Below are 15,013 nucleotides of genomic sequence, written 5' to 3'. Positions count from 1 at the left end.
AACGTCACTCCAAAGGCTCCTGTTCTGTCTGGCCGTAGTCCCCCTCCCCCACCCCATCCCAGTAGGAGTTTAATACACAGCATTAAATGTGCTTCTCTTTGGGTGGGACTTTGCTCTGGAAGTTATAAGACTATCTTGCAAACATATGAGCAAATCCTCTCCAGCCTCCTGTGTGCCCAGGAGCCTCTACAGCGGGGAGCAGGGAGGCAGTGCAAGCTACGCCTCAAAGTGGACGTGTTTATCCAAAGCCTGCTGCCCAGCCACTGCCAAGTACACTGTCAGCAAAAGGTCAGGCTCAGTTTTCCTTAAGAAAGGAGGCTTTGAAGCTGTTGTCTCCCAGCCTGAGGACTGCCAAGAGAAGGTTGCAATGGAAACGGATGAAACCGACGTAGTGGACTATAAATAACATTTTAAAGGCATGGAACATGTCCTCACCTGCTCTCCTCTAGTGCCTTTCAGTCCCCCGTGGTCCTACCACCTCTCAGGTGGGTGGAAGCTCAAGCCATGGGCTGATTACCCATGTTTCCCTCTTCACCGCTGAAGGTCACTCCAAAGGCACTAGGAACTATTAAAGAGGCTTGATATCATCACCTCTCTCAAACTCCCAAAGCGGATACTAAATTCCACGGCATCGCTAGGCATCCTAGAGAGTGCGGAAAGCAAGTGTAAAGGTAGCTAAGCAGCCAGTTTTCTCAATAACCGCGTAGGTAATCGTGCCTCTTTCTCCCTCATGGACAGTGAGATACACTTCCTCTGCCTGTTACCTGGAAATAACTAACAAGGGCTTTGAGATCCCAGGTTGGCGGGAGCTCACGCTTCCTGAACCCTCCCAGGGGCTGGGGCCTCAGCTGGCACTAGACACGGGCCAGGCCCTTTGCTCACATGACCTGCTAATCTTCGCACCTGCTTGGTGAACTAGACAGCATCCCCAGTTTTCCAACGAGGACACTGCATTTATTTCAGACAGCCTAAGAATTTCCTGGCTTCCTCAGTTGGTAAACTGAGCTGGAATTCGAACCCAGAATCTTGTGACTCCAAAGGCTAATAGCTAAAATCGTTTAATCCCCTCTAAAATCTGGGTATGTACATTTATAGATTCATGTAATCAATATGAAATTCTTGAGCACCTACCATGTGCCAGATGTTTGTGATAAAGTAATGAGCAAATTAAAACCTCTTGGCCTCATGGGGTTTACAGTCTAGTGAAGGGGGTACAGAGAGAAAATATGTCGTAGTTCTTTTTTCCTAAAATTCCAAAATGGGTATTGCTATGGAAAATATGAATAGATGGTATAAAAAATGCTGCATAACGGATGCAGTATCTTTAAATAGAGCTGAATTGATTACAATAATCAAAGCCAGGAAATTCTACAGTTAAGATAAGACTCCGCATAAGCAAAGTAACAGATTTCTATTCCTGAAGGCATTTCTTGAAATTCTGAATCACAGCTATGGAATGCTGTGCATGCCTAAAACCTTATTAAAAGGATTAGATGTTTGTCCATTGATGGTTTTTTGTTTGTTTGTTTTGCAAATAACAAAAGATCTACATTTCTATGCCCATCTCAAAGATAAGGAAACCAGCTCTCCAGAGAAGGAATTGCTCAGAACCATTCAAAGGTAATTCCTATAATGGCAACATGCAGCACCGAGTGGAAAAATGAAACAGCCAATTTACCAGCAGAAGCGTGAGAAATGTAATGATACAGAACATGCTTTTAACCTTCTATGCTTCAGGCAGTAGGTTTCAGCATCAGTGGTATCTGTGTGAAGATCTGATACAAAAAGTCAGACTTGCTCCCTGCAAGTTGTGACTTCCCCATTAGGAAAGGTCACTTCTTTTTTCTAATTGAAGTATAGCTGATTTACAATATTATACTAATTACAGGTGTACAGCATAAGTGATACCATGTCTTTCTAGATTATATTCCATTTAGGACGCTTCTAATGACAGGATTCCTAGAAGGTGGGTCACTAGTGTCTCTCCACCGCTCAGCATAGAGAAGGCAGACATCCTAGTGCTGGGATTATGCAGTCATAGCTACACTTGTGGGGGAAATGAAGTGTCCCCATTACCTGACAATGTGGCTTTCCTTTACCAGCATATGCAGGGGTTCCAGGGTGTCAGGTGAACGTTTTGATGATCGCTTCACTTTGAGATGCTGAGATGAGTGTTCACGGACAGGTGGTACCAGCATGAGTCAAGTCCTGACTCTGCCACTTACCAGCTGTGTAATTATGAAGAAATGACTTAATGCTTAAGTGTCTCATTTTCCTCATCTGTAAAGTAGGGATAAAAGTGGTGCGCACTGGAGTTCCTGCTGCTTCTGGGATCAGCGTCATCTCTGGAGCGCCAGGACACAATTTTGATCCCCACCCAGCACAGTGGGTTAAGGATCCAGTGTTGCCAAAGTCTCAGCATAGGTCACAACTGCAGCATGGATCTGATCTCTGGCCCAGGAACTCCATTTGCTGCAGAACAGCCAAAAAAAAAAAAAAAAAAAAAAAAAAAAAAAAGAGTACCTACCTCATAGGGTCATTTAAGGGCTCACTGAGTTAATATACGAAAAGCACTGAGTTGATTCATGGCTGGCACTCGAGTGTGTACCCCATGATGAGAGATGCTATTATTATTTAGGATTGTGTGTCTCCGTGGACTGACGGCCTAACGTTCTGCAGAAGCCCCTTTGCTTTAATAGCATCTGGGATGTCTTTTCTCCAATGATGGTTAAAGCCACGTAGAAACAACCTCCTGCCATCCCTGAAAGATCACGACATAGCTGACCAAGCTTCACAGTCCATCTCAACCACAAAATCTGAATCAAACGCCACACAGCCCTGTTTAGGTGGCCAAGACACAGTCATCCACTTAAATGATTGAATATTGAATTCACCTTGGCCAGTTTGATTGCTCTGGCTAGACTTGATCTAAGAGTGGCTGACATCCCATCACAGTGCAGACCCACAAGTCATGATGCTTCAAAAGAGGCAAAAGAACGAAATATTGGAGTTCCCGTCGTGGCTCAGTGATTAACGAATCCAACTAGGAACCATGAGGTTGCAGGTTCGGTCCCTGGCCTTGCTCAGTGGGTTAAGGATCCTGCGTTGCTGTGGCTGTGATGTAGGCGGGCAGCTACAGCTCCGATTGGACCCCTAGCCTAGGAATCTCCATATGCCGCGGGAGTGGCCCTAGAAAAGGCAAAAAGACAAAAACACAAAAACAAAACAAAAAAACTAAATATTAATGAGAGAAACTCAAGACCAAAATGAAAACAAGAAGTGGGAGTTCCCACTGTGGCGCAGCAGTACCAAACCTGACTAGAATCCATGAGGACGCAGTTTTGATCCCTGGCCTTGCTCAGTGGGTTAAAGCAGCTTCAGCTCTGATTCAACCCCTAGACTGGGAACTTCCCTATGCCTCTGGTGCGGCCCTAGAAAGTCAACAAAACAAAACAAAACACCTGGTAAAAACCCTTTTCTATTAACAGATGGGGGAAGTTTAAGGCCAGAATTTGAGTTAAGAACATTACACCAGATCGAAATGACCCAGAATTTCTGTTTGGGAGGAAAGCAATGATACAAAATACTGAATTCCTCAAGCGAGAGTGTTATCTCTGGCAATCTTCTGAGTGATTTGTCAGCATAGAGCACAAACCAAAAGATGGATCCAATGAGACTTCCTAGTTATAAGCAGGGCCAGTTGTAACTGGCGAGGCTGGCAGGTGTTTCTAACAGGGATTTGGGCAGTGGTCTGGGTGTCTTTAGGGCAAAGAAGGAAATGGATGGCTGTCGTTGAAGGAATATCTTTTTTTTTTTTTTTTTTTTTTTTTCACGTCACTGCCTGGGTTCCAAAGGATGACCTTGATATTCCACGGCCACACGGTGGAAACGAAATCTCTTGAGCACCTTCTCCTGGCACGTGCGGTTGTTGGCCAAAATCTTTACTTGCCTAGAAGGAAGGGCTGCTCCTTCCAACTGGGCATCTATGAGGCCAGTGAGCTGACCAAGTTGCTTTCTTGCAGCCTGCAACTAAGAGGTACATGTGGCTGCCCCACGGTCTCCACGGGGCAATGGGAAGGAAATTTTTCATCCTCAGATCACCAAAGAAGGAGTCCCTCCAAGAGGTTTTGCTTCTTAGCACCTTATTGGAAGACTGGTGAAGTGGGCTAAAGGTTCAGGGGTAGAATGGAATAGACAATACAAGGTTATGTACCTTCTATTGTGTAAATTAAATATTTTGAAAATTAACCTCTTCATTTCAGCAGAACAAATACTTTTCTTAGGCATCAGAATATTTCAACTCAAAAGACTGGGCGCTTGCTCCGTCCGCAGAATATCCTCAACTAGCATCTCCAATTTACTAAGACAAAGCCTAGATTTAAAACCTATGTGGGTTCCCTGTTGTGGCTCAGTGGTAATGAACCCGAATAGTATCCATAAGGACGTGGGTTCGATTCCTGGGTTAAGGATCTGGCATTGCCACGCGCTTCGGGTGTAGGTCACAGACAAGGCTCCTATCTGGCATTGCTGTGGCTGTGGTGTAGGCCAGTGGCTGCAGCTCAGATTCAACCCCTAGCCTGGGAACTTCCATATGCCGTGGGCGTGGCCCTTAAAAATAATAACAATAAAATGTATGTAGGAGTTCCCTGGTGGTCTGGTGGTTAGGATTGGACTCTTTCACTGCCGCAGCCCAGGTTCAATCCCTGGTCTGGGAATTGAGATCCCACATCAAGCTGCTGCATGCCACAGCCAAAAAAATAAATTAATTAAAAAATAAACTGTCTGTAAAACTTCCTGAACTTCTTTCTCCTTTTTTTCCTCATTCTGCTTTATGTTTGCCCACAGTTTACTTGAAGTCTAAAGAAACTTAAATATCCCTTATGGGCTCTGGATGAATTTAATAATCGAAGGACATCTACAGATTCCTGATAATACTATTTGACTCTAGTTTTTTTTGAATAGAAGGATTTGGGTATAAAAATGACTCTGATTACTGCTACTAATATTACCAGTCGGAAAAGCTTCTGTGTTTTTGTTTAGCCAAGTATATTTCCCAAGAGCAAATTTTCACCCTAAAAAACAACCGTGTATTGTCTCGAGTGGGATGATCCCATTCCAAGGCGTGCGCGGAGCTCGTTGCTACCAGCAGCCGATGGAACTGGGAGAAGAAGGGCAGAACCAGGGCCGGGAAAACCACCAAAGAGAGGAGGAGCGGAAAAACAGATCTTGGAGCAAAAGGACACAAAAAGGAGAAGGAAGGAAGATGAAGCCCCCTCACCGGTGCTGGAGAGCTCCATACAGAGTCTTCGTCGTAGGATGCAGAGCTGGGACCAGGGACCAGCACAGACACACATTGGGAAGCTGACTCTGGAGGCCCAGGGGCTGCGTGTGACTGAAATAAGGCCTGGGCTGACCAGCACTGTCTCAGGAAGTGTCTGCTTGTCACAGGAGGACATGTCAAGCCAGCTGGTTTGGCCAAATGACCAGTTAATTTGGTGTAAAAATGTCAAATTGGTTTTTTTTTTGGGGGGGTGGGATAAGAATTATATAATGATTTTTATTTTTTTCCATTATAGCTGGTTTACAATGTTCTGTCAATTTTCTTTCTTTTTTTCTTTTTTTTTTTTTTTTGTCTTTGTTTTTAGGGCTGCACCTGTGGCATATGGAGGTTCCCAGGCTAGGGGTCTAATCAGAGCTGTTGCTGCTGGCCTACACCACAGCCACAGCAACCTGGGATCCAAGCCACGTCTGCGACCTACACTACAGCTCACAGCAACACTGGATCCTTAACCCACTAAGCGAGGCCAGAGATTGAACCCATAACCTCATGGTTCCTAGTCGGATTTGTTTCTGCTTCACCACGACGGGAACACCGATTCTGCCAATTTTCTACTGCACAGGGAGGTGACCCAGTTACACATACATGTACACATTCTTTTTTTCTCACATTATGTTCCATCATAAGTGATGAGACATAGTTCCCGGAGCTACACAGCAGGATCTCATTGCTAATTCATTCCAAAGGCAACAGTCTGCACCTGTTAACCCTGAGCTCCCCGTCCATCCCACTCCCTCCCCCTCCCCCTTGGCAACCACAGTCTATTCTCCAAGTCCATGATTTTCTCAAATTGGTTTTTTGAAATTCACAAATCAGTCCATTCCCAGCGAAGGAAATGAAGGTCTGTATAAACTTTTGTAACAGGCTTCAGGTCCTGCAATCTCAAGAAAAGAGAGGTAAGATTTATTTGAACAGTAATACAGTATATATAGATGTCATGTTTTTTCTGCACTTCCATAATTGGACTCATTTATTTTAGTATCACATTTCCAGTTTGAGCATGAAAGTCCAAATTACTGTATTCTAGAAAATGCACATTTTCATACCCTGGCTGATTTTTCTTTAGCATGCAAATAAAACTGTATTAATTGCCCTTGTTGGCAGTCCTAGATTTCTTAGGACCTTTTATCTGCAACCAAACTAATTGGGCTTGAATCCATTCTGACAACATTTTAATTATTCACTAGTTAATAATTCTCAAAAGCAACTTCAGCATTAAAATACCTCCAAGAGCATGTCCTGACTTGTTCAATCCCATATAATAATTTCATGCACTATTCATGTCAACCTAAATTTTCTCTGAGTTTCTTTTATCAATGTGTATGATGGATTTTTATATTCACAAAATAATGTTAAAATTCTAATAACTGGGGGGTAACATCCCTGGTGTGATAAATATGCACATTCTCCAAACATATAGTCCAGGACTACCTGACATCAATTTTTAAGAATCAAATTTTAAAAAGTCTAGTTCCTATCATGCATAGATCTATACGTTGGAAAATATAAAACTCTACTTTTTCAGTGCTCTGTTCATATTCCCATGGAACCCTTTCCTGTAGCCACTGAGCACAGGGAAACAGGTGGAAGCAAACAAAAAAATACAAAGGGCATGAGGCCGTTGCAGAATATGTATCTGTCTTGGGTTGGGCTGCTCAGATGAGGATGTGTAGGAAAGTGAAAGTGACTCGGGGAGTCGGGAGGTAGGGTCTCAAGGGAAGTCCCGTGGAGGGTACCTTTGGCTCAGGTTTCCTTGTTTGTTTGTTTGTTTTCTTTTTAGGGCTGCACCTGCGCCCTATGGAGGTTCCCAGGCTAGGGGGCCAGTTGGAGCAGCAGCTGCCAGCCTACACCAGAGCCACAGCAACGCCAGATCCGAGCCTCCTCTGTGGCCTCTACCACAGCTCATGGCAACACCAGATCCTTAACCCACTGAGCGAGGCCAGGGATCCAACCTGAATCCTCATGGATACCCGTTGGGTTCATTACTGCTAAGCCACAGCGGGAACTCCTGGTTCAGTCTTAACAGGGAAATTTGAAGACAGAGTACAGGTTGGGGCAAGGGAGCGGGGGCATTTTCACTTCCCAACCATCAGTCATAGATTAAGGGGTACTCTGGGATGATGGGTAGGGGGTACTTTTAAGTTTCCATTCATTTCCTGCTATCTCACTGGCAGGCAAATAGATAACTGGCAGTTATAGCTGCTCAGGAGCAGCCACCAAGCCAGCAGGTGCTGGCTGCTGAGGTGGAAGCACGAGTGTGCCATCAGTGTGAGGAGTGTGCCTGGCAATGGCCAAGCGTGCTAATGGGCTGAGTGACACACTGACAGCATCTGACCCTCCTACTCTGGTAGCACCGAGTCGCCTGGGGTTAATCGGCAGTGATGGCTGTAACAGATCAGCAAAAGAAGAGATCCCCTGATCCCAGAAGCATCGGTTTGGCTCCGTTTATATAAATTTTATAGGGACAAGCCTACCCTAGCTCATTGCCATCTGTGACTGGGTAAGTCCCTCTACTGGGATTCTGTATTAGGAAGTCACGAGCCCAGAGACAGAAAGCATGCCCGGCAATAATACGTGATCCATCAAGAGGTGGTATTTTGATCTCCATCTCTTCTATTCCTCATCTATATCTTAATTAGTTCAGGACTCAGGTGAAGAAATGCGGGGTTATATATTGCCCTCCTCAAACCTCAGAAACAGTAATAGTTAACATTTATCAGGTGCTAACTCCGTACCAAGAACAATTCTTAGCACTTTGCAGAAATATTCGTCTTGCATCTTTTCAACAGCCCAGTGACACAGGCCCTGTTCCCGCTTCAATTATGAAAGCTGAGGTACAAAGGGTTTGCTGTCTTGCCCAAGGTACCCCCACCCCCACCCCCGCTGCAATTAATGGAGCCAGGATTTGAACACAAAGGCAGTCTAGTTACAAAGTCTATGCCTTTAACCTCTACATTAAATACAACTGACTGAGAGCCAGAGAAATTGTCTGGGGATATTTGTAGCAAGAGGTTGGTGCCTGTATCACAGAAGCCACAGGATAGATTTAGAGGGAGGTGTGATGGAGAATGAGAAGGCCCAGGATCAGTCAGAGCAGAGGTGGGCTGAAAAAATACTCGAGAACCACCGCATCTCAACCCAGCCAAGAGCGCAAACCAGGAGTTCCCGTTGGGGCTCAGCAGTAGCAAACCCAACTGCCTATCTATGAAGATGAGGATCCGATCCCTGGCCTCACTCAGTGGGTAAAGGATCCTGAGTTGCCGTGAGCTGTGGCGTAGGTCACAGACTCGGCTCAGATCTGGCATTGCTGTGAGCTGTGGTGTAGACCGGCAGCTGGAGCTCCGATTCGACCCCTAGCCTGGGAACCTCCATAGGCCGCAGGTGGAAATGAAAATGGTTATACATCTTTCTTTCCAATTTCATACTCTGACTTTTCCTCCATTTCTCTAATTGAATTGGCCAGTACCTACGAACAGTATGAAATGAGAATAATGCTAATGGACATCTCTGCTTGTTTCTGACTTTAATGGAAATAATCTCAGATCTGGGGCTGAGATAGATTTATTGAATCATTTTAAGGACGGATCTGTCTTGTCCTTTTGAGGTGTTTTGTGTTTTTTAAATCAAGAATGGTTGTTAAATTTGTCGCATGCTTTTTCCACACCTATGGAGAGGTCCAGTAATTTCTCTTCCTAACAATTAATCTGATGAATTATATTAATAGATTTCCTAGTCCTGAATCATTCTTTCCTTCCCAAACTTAATCACTACTTGGCCATATTATTAATTTAATATTCTTCCAGATTCTGTTCTCAAATGTTTTATTTACAACTATTGCATCGAAATGTACAGATGGGATTTTTCTTTAGTTACACTTGTTTCATAGAATGTGGATGTCTCCTTTTTTCCCAAGGCTACAGAACTGTTAAAAGCCATTGGAATTACCTATTCTTTAACAGTTTTATCAAATTCACCTGTAACACTATCTGGTCCCGTTGCTTTTATGAGGATTTAGCTCTGATAATTTTCTCTGTTTCTTCTACAAAAATCAGATTGTTCATATTTTGTAACTCTCCTGGAGTCACTTTTGGTAAACTTGGAAATTTTCTAGACAGTTACTCGTTTTTATCTGGGTTTTCAAATTTACTTGCACAGATTTCAGTCATTGTTAGTGGTTCTTTTAATGTGGTCGTTTCGTCTTTATAATTTGAAATTTTGTGTATCTGCTTTCACCACATTTTTCTTAAAACTCCCTTGAAAGTGTTTGGGGGGGGTTCATTTCTCAGTGTTCACTATTATGTGCTAAATGTTAGAACATGGAATTCTTAACAAATGTCCAAGTACAAAGCCAGGTATATATAAAAAAACTTCGTTTATAATAAAAGTGACATTTAAATCAGTTGGAAAAATGAACAACTTATCAAATGATTTTGGGTGAAATAACTCTTCATAGATTTGAAAAAAAAAACTTCATATCTAACACCATTCACTGGAATAAACTCCAAATAAATTTAAAGTTGCTCTTAAAATAGATGTCTGAAGAAAGCATTGTAGAATATTTCTCCAATTTGGGGTGAGATTGGAGGCAGCTGTGTGCCCGGGGGTCTTTAGGCAGCTTGTTTACTGATGGGTGGGGCTGTGACTCCCCGACTGGATCATTGTTGGGCCGGGGGCGGGGCTTCTCGGCACTGATGGGTGGGGCCAGGTTCCCCCAAAATGGCCACCTCCAGAGGACACACGCTGATGAAGGTTCCCGAAACCTTGGCCCGCAATGCCCTCCCACAACGAGCCATAGTCACCCCCGGTTTTCCCAGGAGGTCCTCCAAGAACTGCAGTCAGGTCCGACCCAGATTCCTATGGAGCCTCTGCTTCGCCCTGAGACCCAGTGCCCCTGAAAGCCTCTGTGCGCCGCTCAAGAACGGGGTCTCCGTCTCCCCCAGTCCGTGGAGCTCCTGCGTACAAGCCCCACGGCCTTCAGTGCCAGAGCTCAGGGGCTCCTTCTCCCAGTGCCAGATCCCCGGGCCTGGGGACTTGACGTGGGGCTCAGAACTCTGGCTCTGTGAGTCTGTGATCCAGTTACTTTCCAGCCTGTGGGCTGCCCATAGACTTATATGGTGTAATCGCTTATATCTACCTCCCACCTCTCCATGCGGCCTCCTCTTTGTCCTCTGGAGTAGGATACCTTTTTGAAAGTTTCCAGTCCATTTCGTGGACGGCTGCTCAGCATTGGTTGTAATTTTGTTTTTATGGGAGAAGGAGCTCCAGTCCTTCTATCCAGATCATTTGTTTTAGTCCCTGTTCCTAGTGCTGTGTGGTTTACAGAGAAGATCCTTGTATGTGTTGGGATCCCAGTGGCCTCCCTAGAACTTCTCTGCAGCTGAATGGTGCAGGACTGCGGCAGGACTCTTTATCCCACTCTTCTCCCTCCCCTGATAGTTCAGCGTGCCCCCACCCGATGGAGAACAGGTTCGCTTCCACGCTGTCCTGCAGGCTTCTTTCTGGTTCTGCTTTGCTGGGCTGCATTAGACCCACTTCCTGGGTCTTCATCACGCTAATTCTGTTCTGGCTCCTCATCCTTTTCATTCCTAGATGAGTTTTTCAGGGAAGAGTTAGATTACTAGTTTATTACAAAGGGATATAACTCAGGAACAGCCAGACAGAAGAGAAGCATAGGGCAAGACATGGGAAAAGGACAGAGAGCTTCCAGACTCCTCCTAAAGCTGCCCTCCACCTCCATCTGTGGGATGAGGAGGCAATTTCTAAACAAGGCCAAGAGAGCCATAAAGAAAAGTAGTGGTAGATTGGGCCAATTAAAAATGTTAATACAGCCGAAATCACCATACGAAAAATTGTTACATGATGGAAGGAAAACGTTGCTATACATTTAAAGAACTAATAACTAAGGTCTAGTGTATACCGAATCCCTACAAATTAATAAGGAAATGACAGCCTATTAAAAAGTGGGCAAAAGCTATTTTAAAAATTTACAGGAGCGAAATTATCAATGAATAATAAATAAAATGTATTCAAATTTGCTATCAACCGAAAAGTACAAATAACAAAGTTACCAATTTTTGCCCATTAGATTATTAATTTTTAAAATAATTGAGAAGTTCCTGTTGCGGTGCGGTAGAAAAAAATCCGACTAGGATCCATGAGGTTGTGGGTTTGATCCCTGGCCTTACTCAGTGGGTTAAGGATCCGGTGTTGCCGTGAGCTGTGGTGTAGGTCGCAGAAGGTGGCTCTGATCCTGCGTTGCTGTGGCTGTGGTGTAGGCCGGCAGCTGTAGCTCTGATTAGACCCCTAGCCTGGGAACCTCCATGTGCCTTGGGTGCGGCTCTAAAAAATAAAATAATTGAAAGTAGGAGTTCCCGTTGTGGCTCAGTGGTAACCTACCTAACCAGGATCCATGAGGATTTGGGTTTGATCCCTGGCCTTGCTCAGTGGTCACAGATGTGGCTCAGATCTGGTATTATTGTGGCTGTAGTGCAGACTGGCAGCTGTAGCTCTGATTGGACCCCTAGCCTGGGAACCTCCATAGGCTGCAGGTGCGGCCCTAAAAATTAAAATAATAAAAAGTAAAATAATTGAAAGTATCAAATGTTTGACCAGGAACTGATGCATAATATAAAATGGGGGGGGGGTCTAAAAGACCAATTTTAAAAATCACATTTACCTTTGGATTCAGCAATTCAGATATACTTAAATATGTTCCCAGAGATGTTCGCTCTTGGTTTTATAGGGACATGGTGATACAGTATATATTGTATCCATCCTATGAAACCCTGGCAGCTGTTAGAAGGAGGTGGAGCTGCATGCAGCTCTGCAAGACCTATTGTTAGGTGGAAAAGCAAGTTGAAGAATGGTCTGTCCGTGTATTATGGTCACGCGTGTAAAACAAACAGCAGGCAGAACCGTGTGAAGTGTGCATTTTTAAAAGACCAGAAAAATGTTCACCAAAATTCTGACCTTTTCCCCTCTAGGTAGATGTGTCAGATCGAGAAGAATAAAGATATTCACACTTCTATCCATTTATTTTTTATATTTTACATTATTTGAATCATTTAGAATAAGAATGTCTTCACACAGTAGTATTTTTTAAAAGACAGTAATTTTTTTTTGTTAAGCGATGGGGTCAAGTGTGGTGAGGAACAATTACTGTGACCCACTTTCACTTAATCAGGAAATACTTCCACATTTCAGTGCAATATCTGCAATACAGAACGAGTCTTTTTTAAGTTTTTTATTATAGTCGATTTACAAAAACATGGACCGCGGCACGAATTTGGGTGTCATCCTTGTGCAGGGACCAAGCTCATCTTCTCTGTGTTGTTCCAGTTTTAGCGTATGTGCTGCGAAGCGAGCACCAGAACGGGTCTTTCAATAAGAAACAAATATTTAAATCCTTTCCGTCTGTTTTTCACACAGTCATACACACAAACTCACATATTCACTTGTTCCCTAGGTGTTTGTTGAGTATAGACCTACTTCTAATTCTGTTTTAAGTGTGAAGGGATGACACTTTCTCACCACCCTGTACAGGCAAAAATATGCCTTTTCTTAAGCTTTCTGGGTCACCGTGCCAGCTTGTAGGACAGCACCGCTCTGTGGGTGAGGATGGATGACATTGGCACTTTCAGGCGCGCTCTTCTTCCTCCCCCCACACCCACCTCAGGCACCCGCTGTGTAGGTGGAGCTGCAGGAAAGGGGCAGGGCAGGGGAGAGATGAGGTGGTATCTATACAAAGGGGTGTGTAGGTGCAGTATTATGATTAAGAATGAGGAATGCATCTTTGGTCTTGGTCCCTACGTTTGGCACAGATCTAAAAGCCTTGGAATATCCTAAGTGAGGAGAGTGCAAAGAAAGTCTTTCATTATGTTGATAAGGTGACTCTGGGACTGTACCCGAGGTTAGGGGCTGATTGCCAGCAGAACCAGTCAAATGATTAGAGGGTTGGAATTTTCCATACAATCGCTATGTAAGGAAGCCTCCAGAAAACCTCAGAAGGACAGAGGGAGAGAGCTTCCAGGTTGGTGAACATGTGGAAATTTGGGGACAGTTGCAAAGGGAAGGCAGGAAGGCTCCACATCCTCTTTCCGGGGCTTGCCCTCTGCATCTCTCCATCTAGATGTTCCTGAGTCACATCCTTTTATAATGAACTGGTGATTTAGCAAGTGTTTCTCTGCGTTCTGTGCAAATGAATGGAATCCAGAGAAGGGGTTATAGAACCTCTGATCTATGGCCTGTGGGCCTGAACAGGTGACCCCTTGGACTTAGGATGAGCATCTAAAGTAGAAGTTTGGAGGGGAGTCTTGTAGGACTAAGCCCTTAAACTGTGGAATCCAACACTATATTGAAAATTGAGATGAACTGTAGGCCCTTCAGCTGGCGTCCGAGCATTTCTTGGTGGAAAGCCCTTCACGCTGTGGAATTAGGGATGCAGTATTGAAGTACAGCCATCTCATTTTAGCTGGAGAAAAGAACTAGCCAGATACATATTTAGGCATTCCTTTTTGTGGGTATAGGTAATGGATTATCACAAGAAGGAAAGAGAACACAGGACCAACAGATTCATTCCAAAGAATTGTCCACAGGTGTGCTTGGAGCATCTCTAGAGAGGGACGTGGTGGGGACACCAAAAGATGAGGCAGAGATAGAGGGACTCAAGCACAGCAGGATCAGGAGTTTCCATCGTGGCTCAGTGGAAACGAATCTGACTAGTATCCATGAGGACGCAGGTTCAATCCCTGGCCTCGCTCAGTGGGTTAAGGATCCTGCATTGCTGTGGCTCTGGTGCAGGCCAGCATCTACAGCTCTGATTTGATTCCCAGCCGCTGATGTGGCCCTAAAAAAGAAAAGAAAAGCAGGATCTGGGAAAATAGCAGTGAAGGTGGGTCAATCACCCCTACTCAAAGCAAAGAGACTAATTTAAGGAAAATCTGGGCATGGGATCCAGGGAAAAGGTAATAACGTACCTTAAGGCTCTAGGGTCAGGGTGAGACAAGAACTTCTTAGGTCTCATGCACTGAAAAGGATTGTAACTTGCACCTGCACCCTTCCCATATACAACTGCAAGAAAAAGTGGCACTAATGCATAGACTCAGTAAAATACAGGAATTATCCGAGTTTTAAAAAAATAATTTGCCTCATTTTGCTGGTCCACTAAGCATGTTGGGAGGCTACCTATTGGCCTATCTGTACGGATTAGCTTCAACTCTGAGTCTGAGCTGGGTACCAGCCTGAGAAAACGCCTGTCCTTGGGAACAAAAGGACTAAGAGTCTCTAACCAGCTTGAGCTCAGAACAGGAGAACTGGAGTTCCCGTCGTGGCGCAGCAGAAATGAATCCGATTAGGAACCATGAGGTTTTGGGTTCCATCCCTGGCCTTGCTCAGTGGGTTAAGGATCCAGCATTGCTGTGAGTTGTGGTATAGGTCACAGATGCAGCTCAGATCCATCGTTGCTGTGGCTGTGGTGTAGGCTGGTAGCTGCATTTCCAATTTGACCCCTAGCCTGGGAATCTCCATATGCAACAGGTGGGGCCCTAAAAAGAAAAAAAATCATCTTGAGGGGTGTCAGAGGTGTCACCTGGTTCTAAAATCTGGGCTTTGTCTCCACCACTCACCTTTCTCCAGGTCATCAGGCTTGGAGAGTGATGATCACATCAGCAAAAGGAA

The 15,013-nt window shown here is 44.5% G+C and overlaps 1 non-coding gene across 1 annotated transcript; it reads right to left on the bottom strand.

Moving 5' to 3' along the window:
- Positions 1-12,599: 12,599 nt before the first annotated feature.
- On the bottom strand, positions 12,600-12,705 carry LOC146398797 (U6 spliceosomal RNA). Its single transcript, XR_014818470.1, has one exon. It is a non-coding gene; the product is annotated as a U6 spliceosomal RNA (small nuclear RNA).
- Between the last annotated feature and the right edge of the window lie 2,308 nt (positions 12,706-15,013).

The sequence above is a fragment of the Sus scrofa genome, chromosome 10, assembly GCF_054392235.1.
Source record: "Sus scrofa isolate SSC_HxYL_T2T_F1_AM1 chromosome 10, Sscrofa_HxYL_maternal_Yorkshire_Landrace_v2.0, whole genome shotgun sequence".
In the NCBI taxonomy this organism is placed as follows: Eukaryota; Metazoa; Chordata; class Mammalia; order Artiodactyla; family Suidae; genus Sus; species Sus scrofa.
This window is presented reverse-complemented; position numbering and strand designations above follow the sequence as displayed.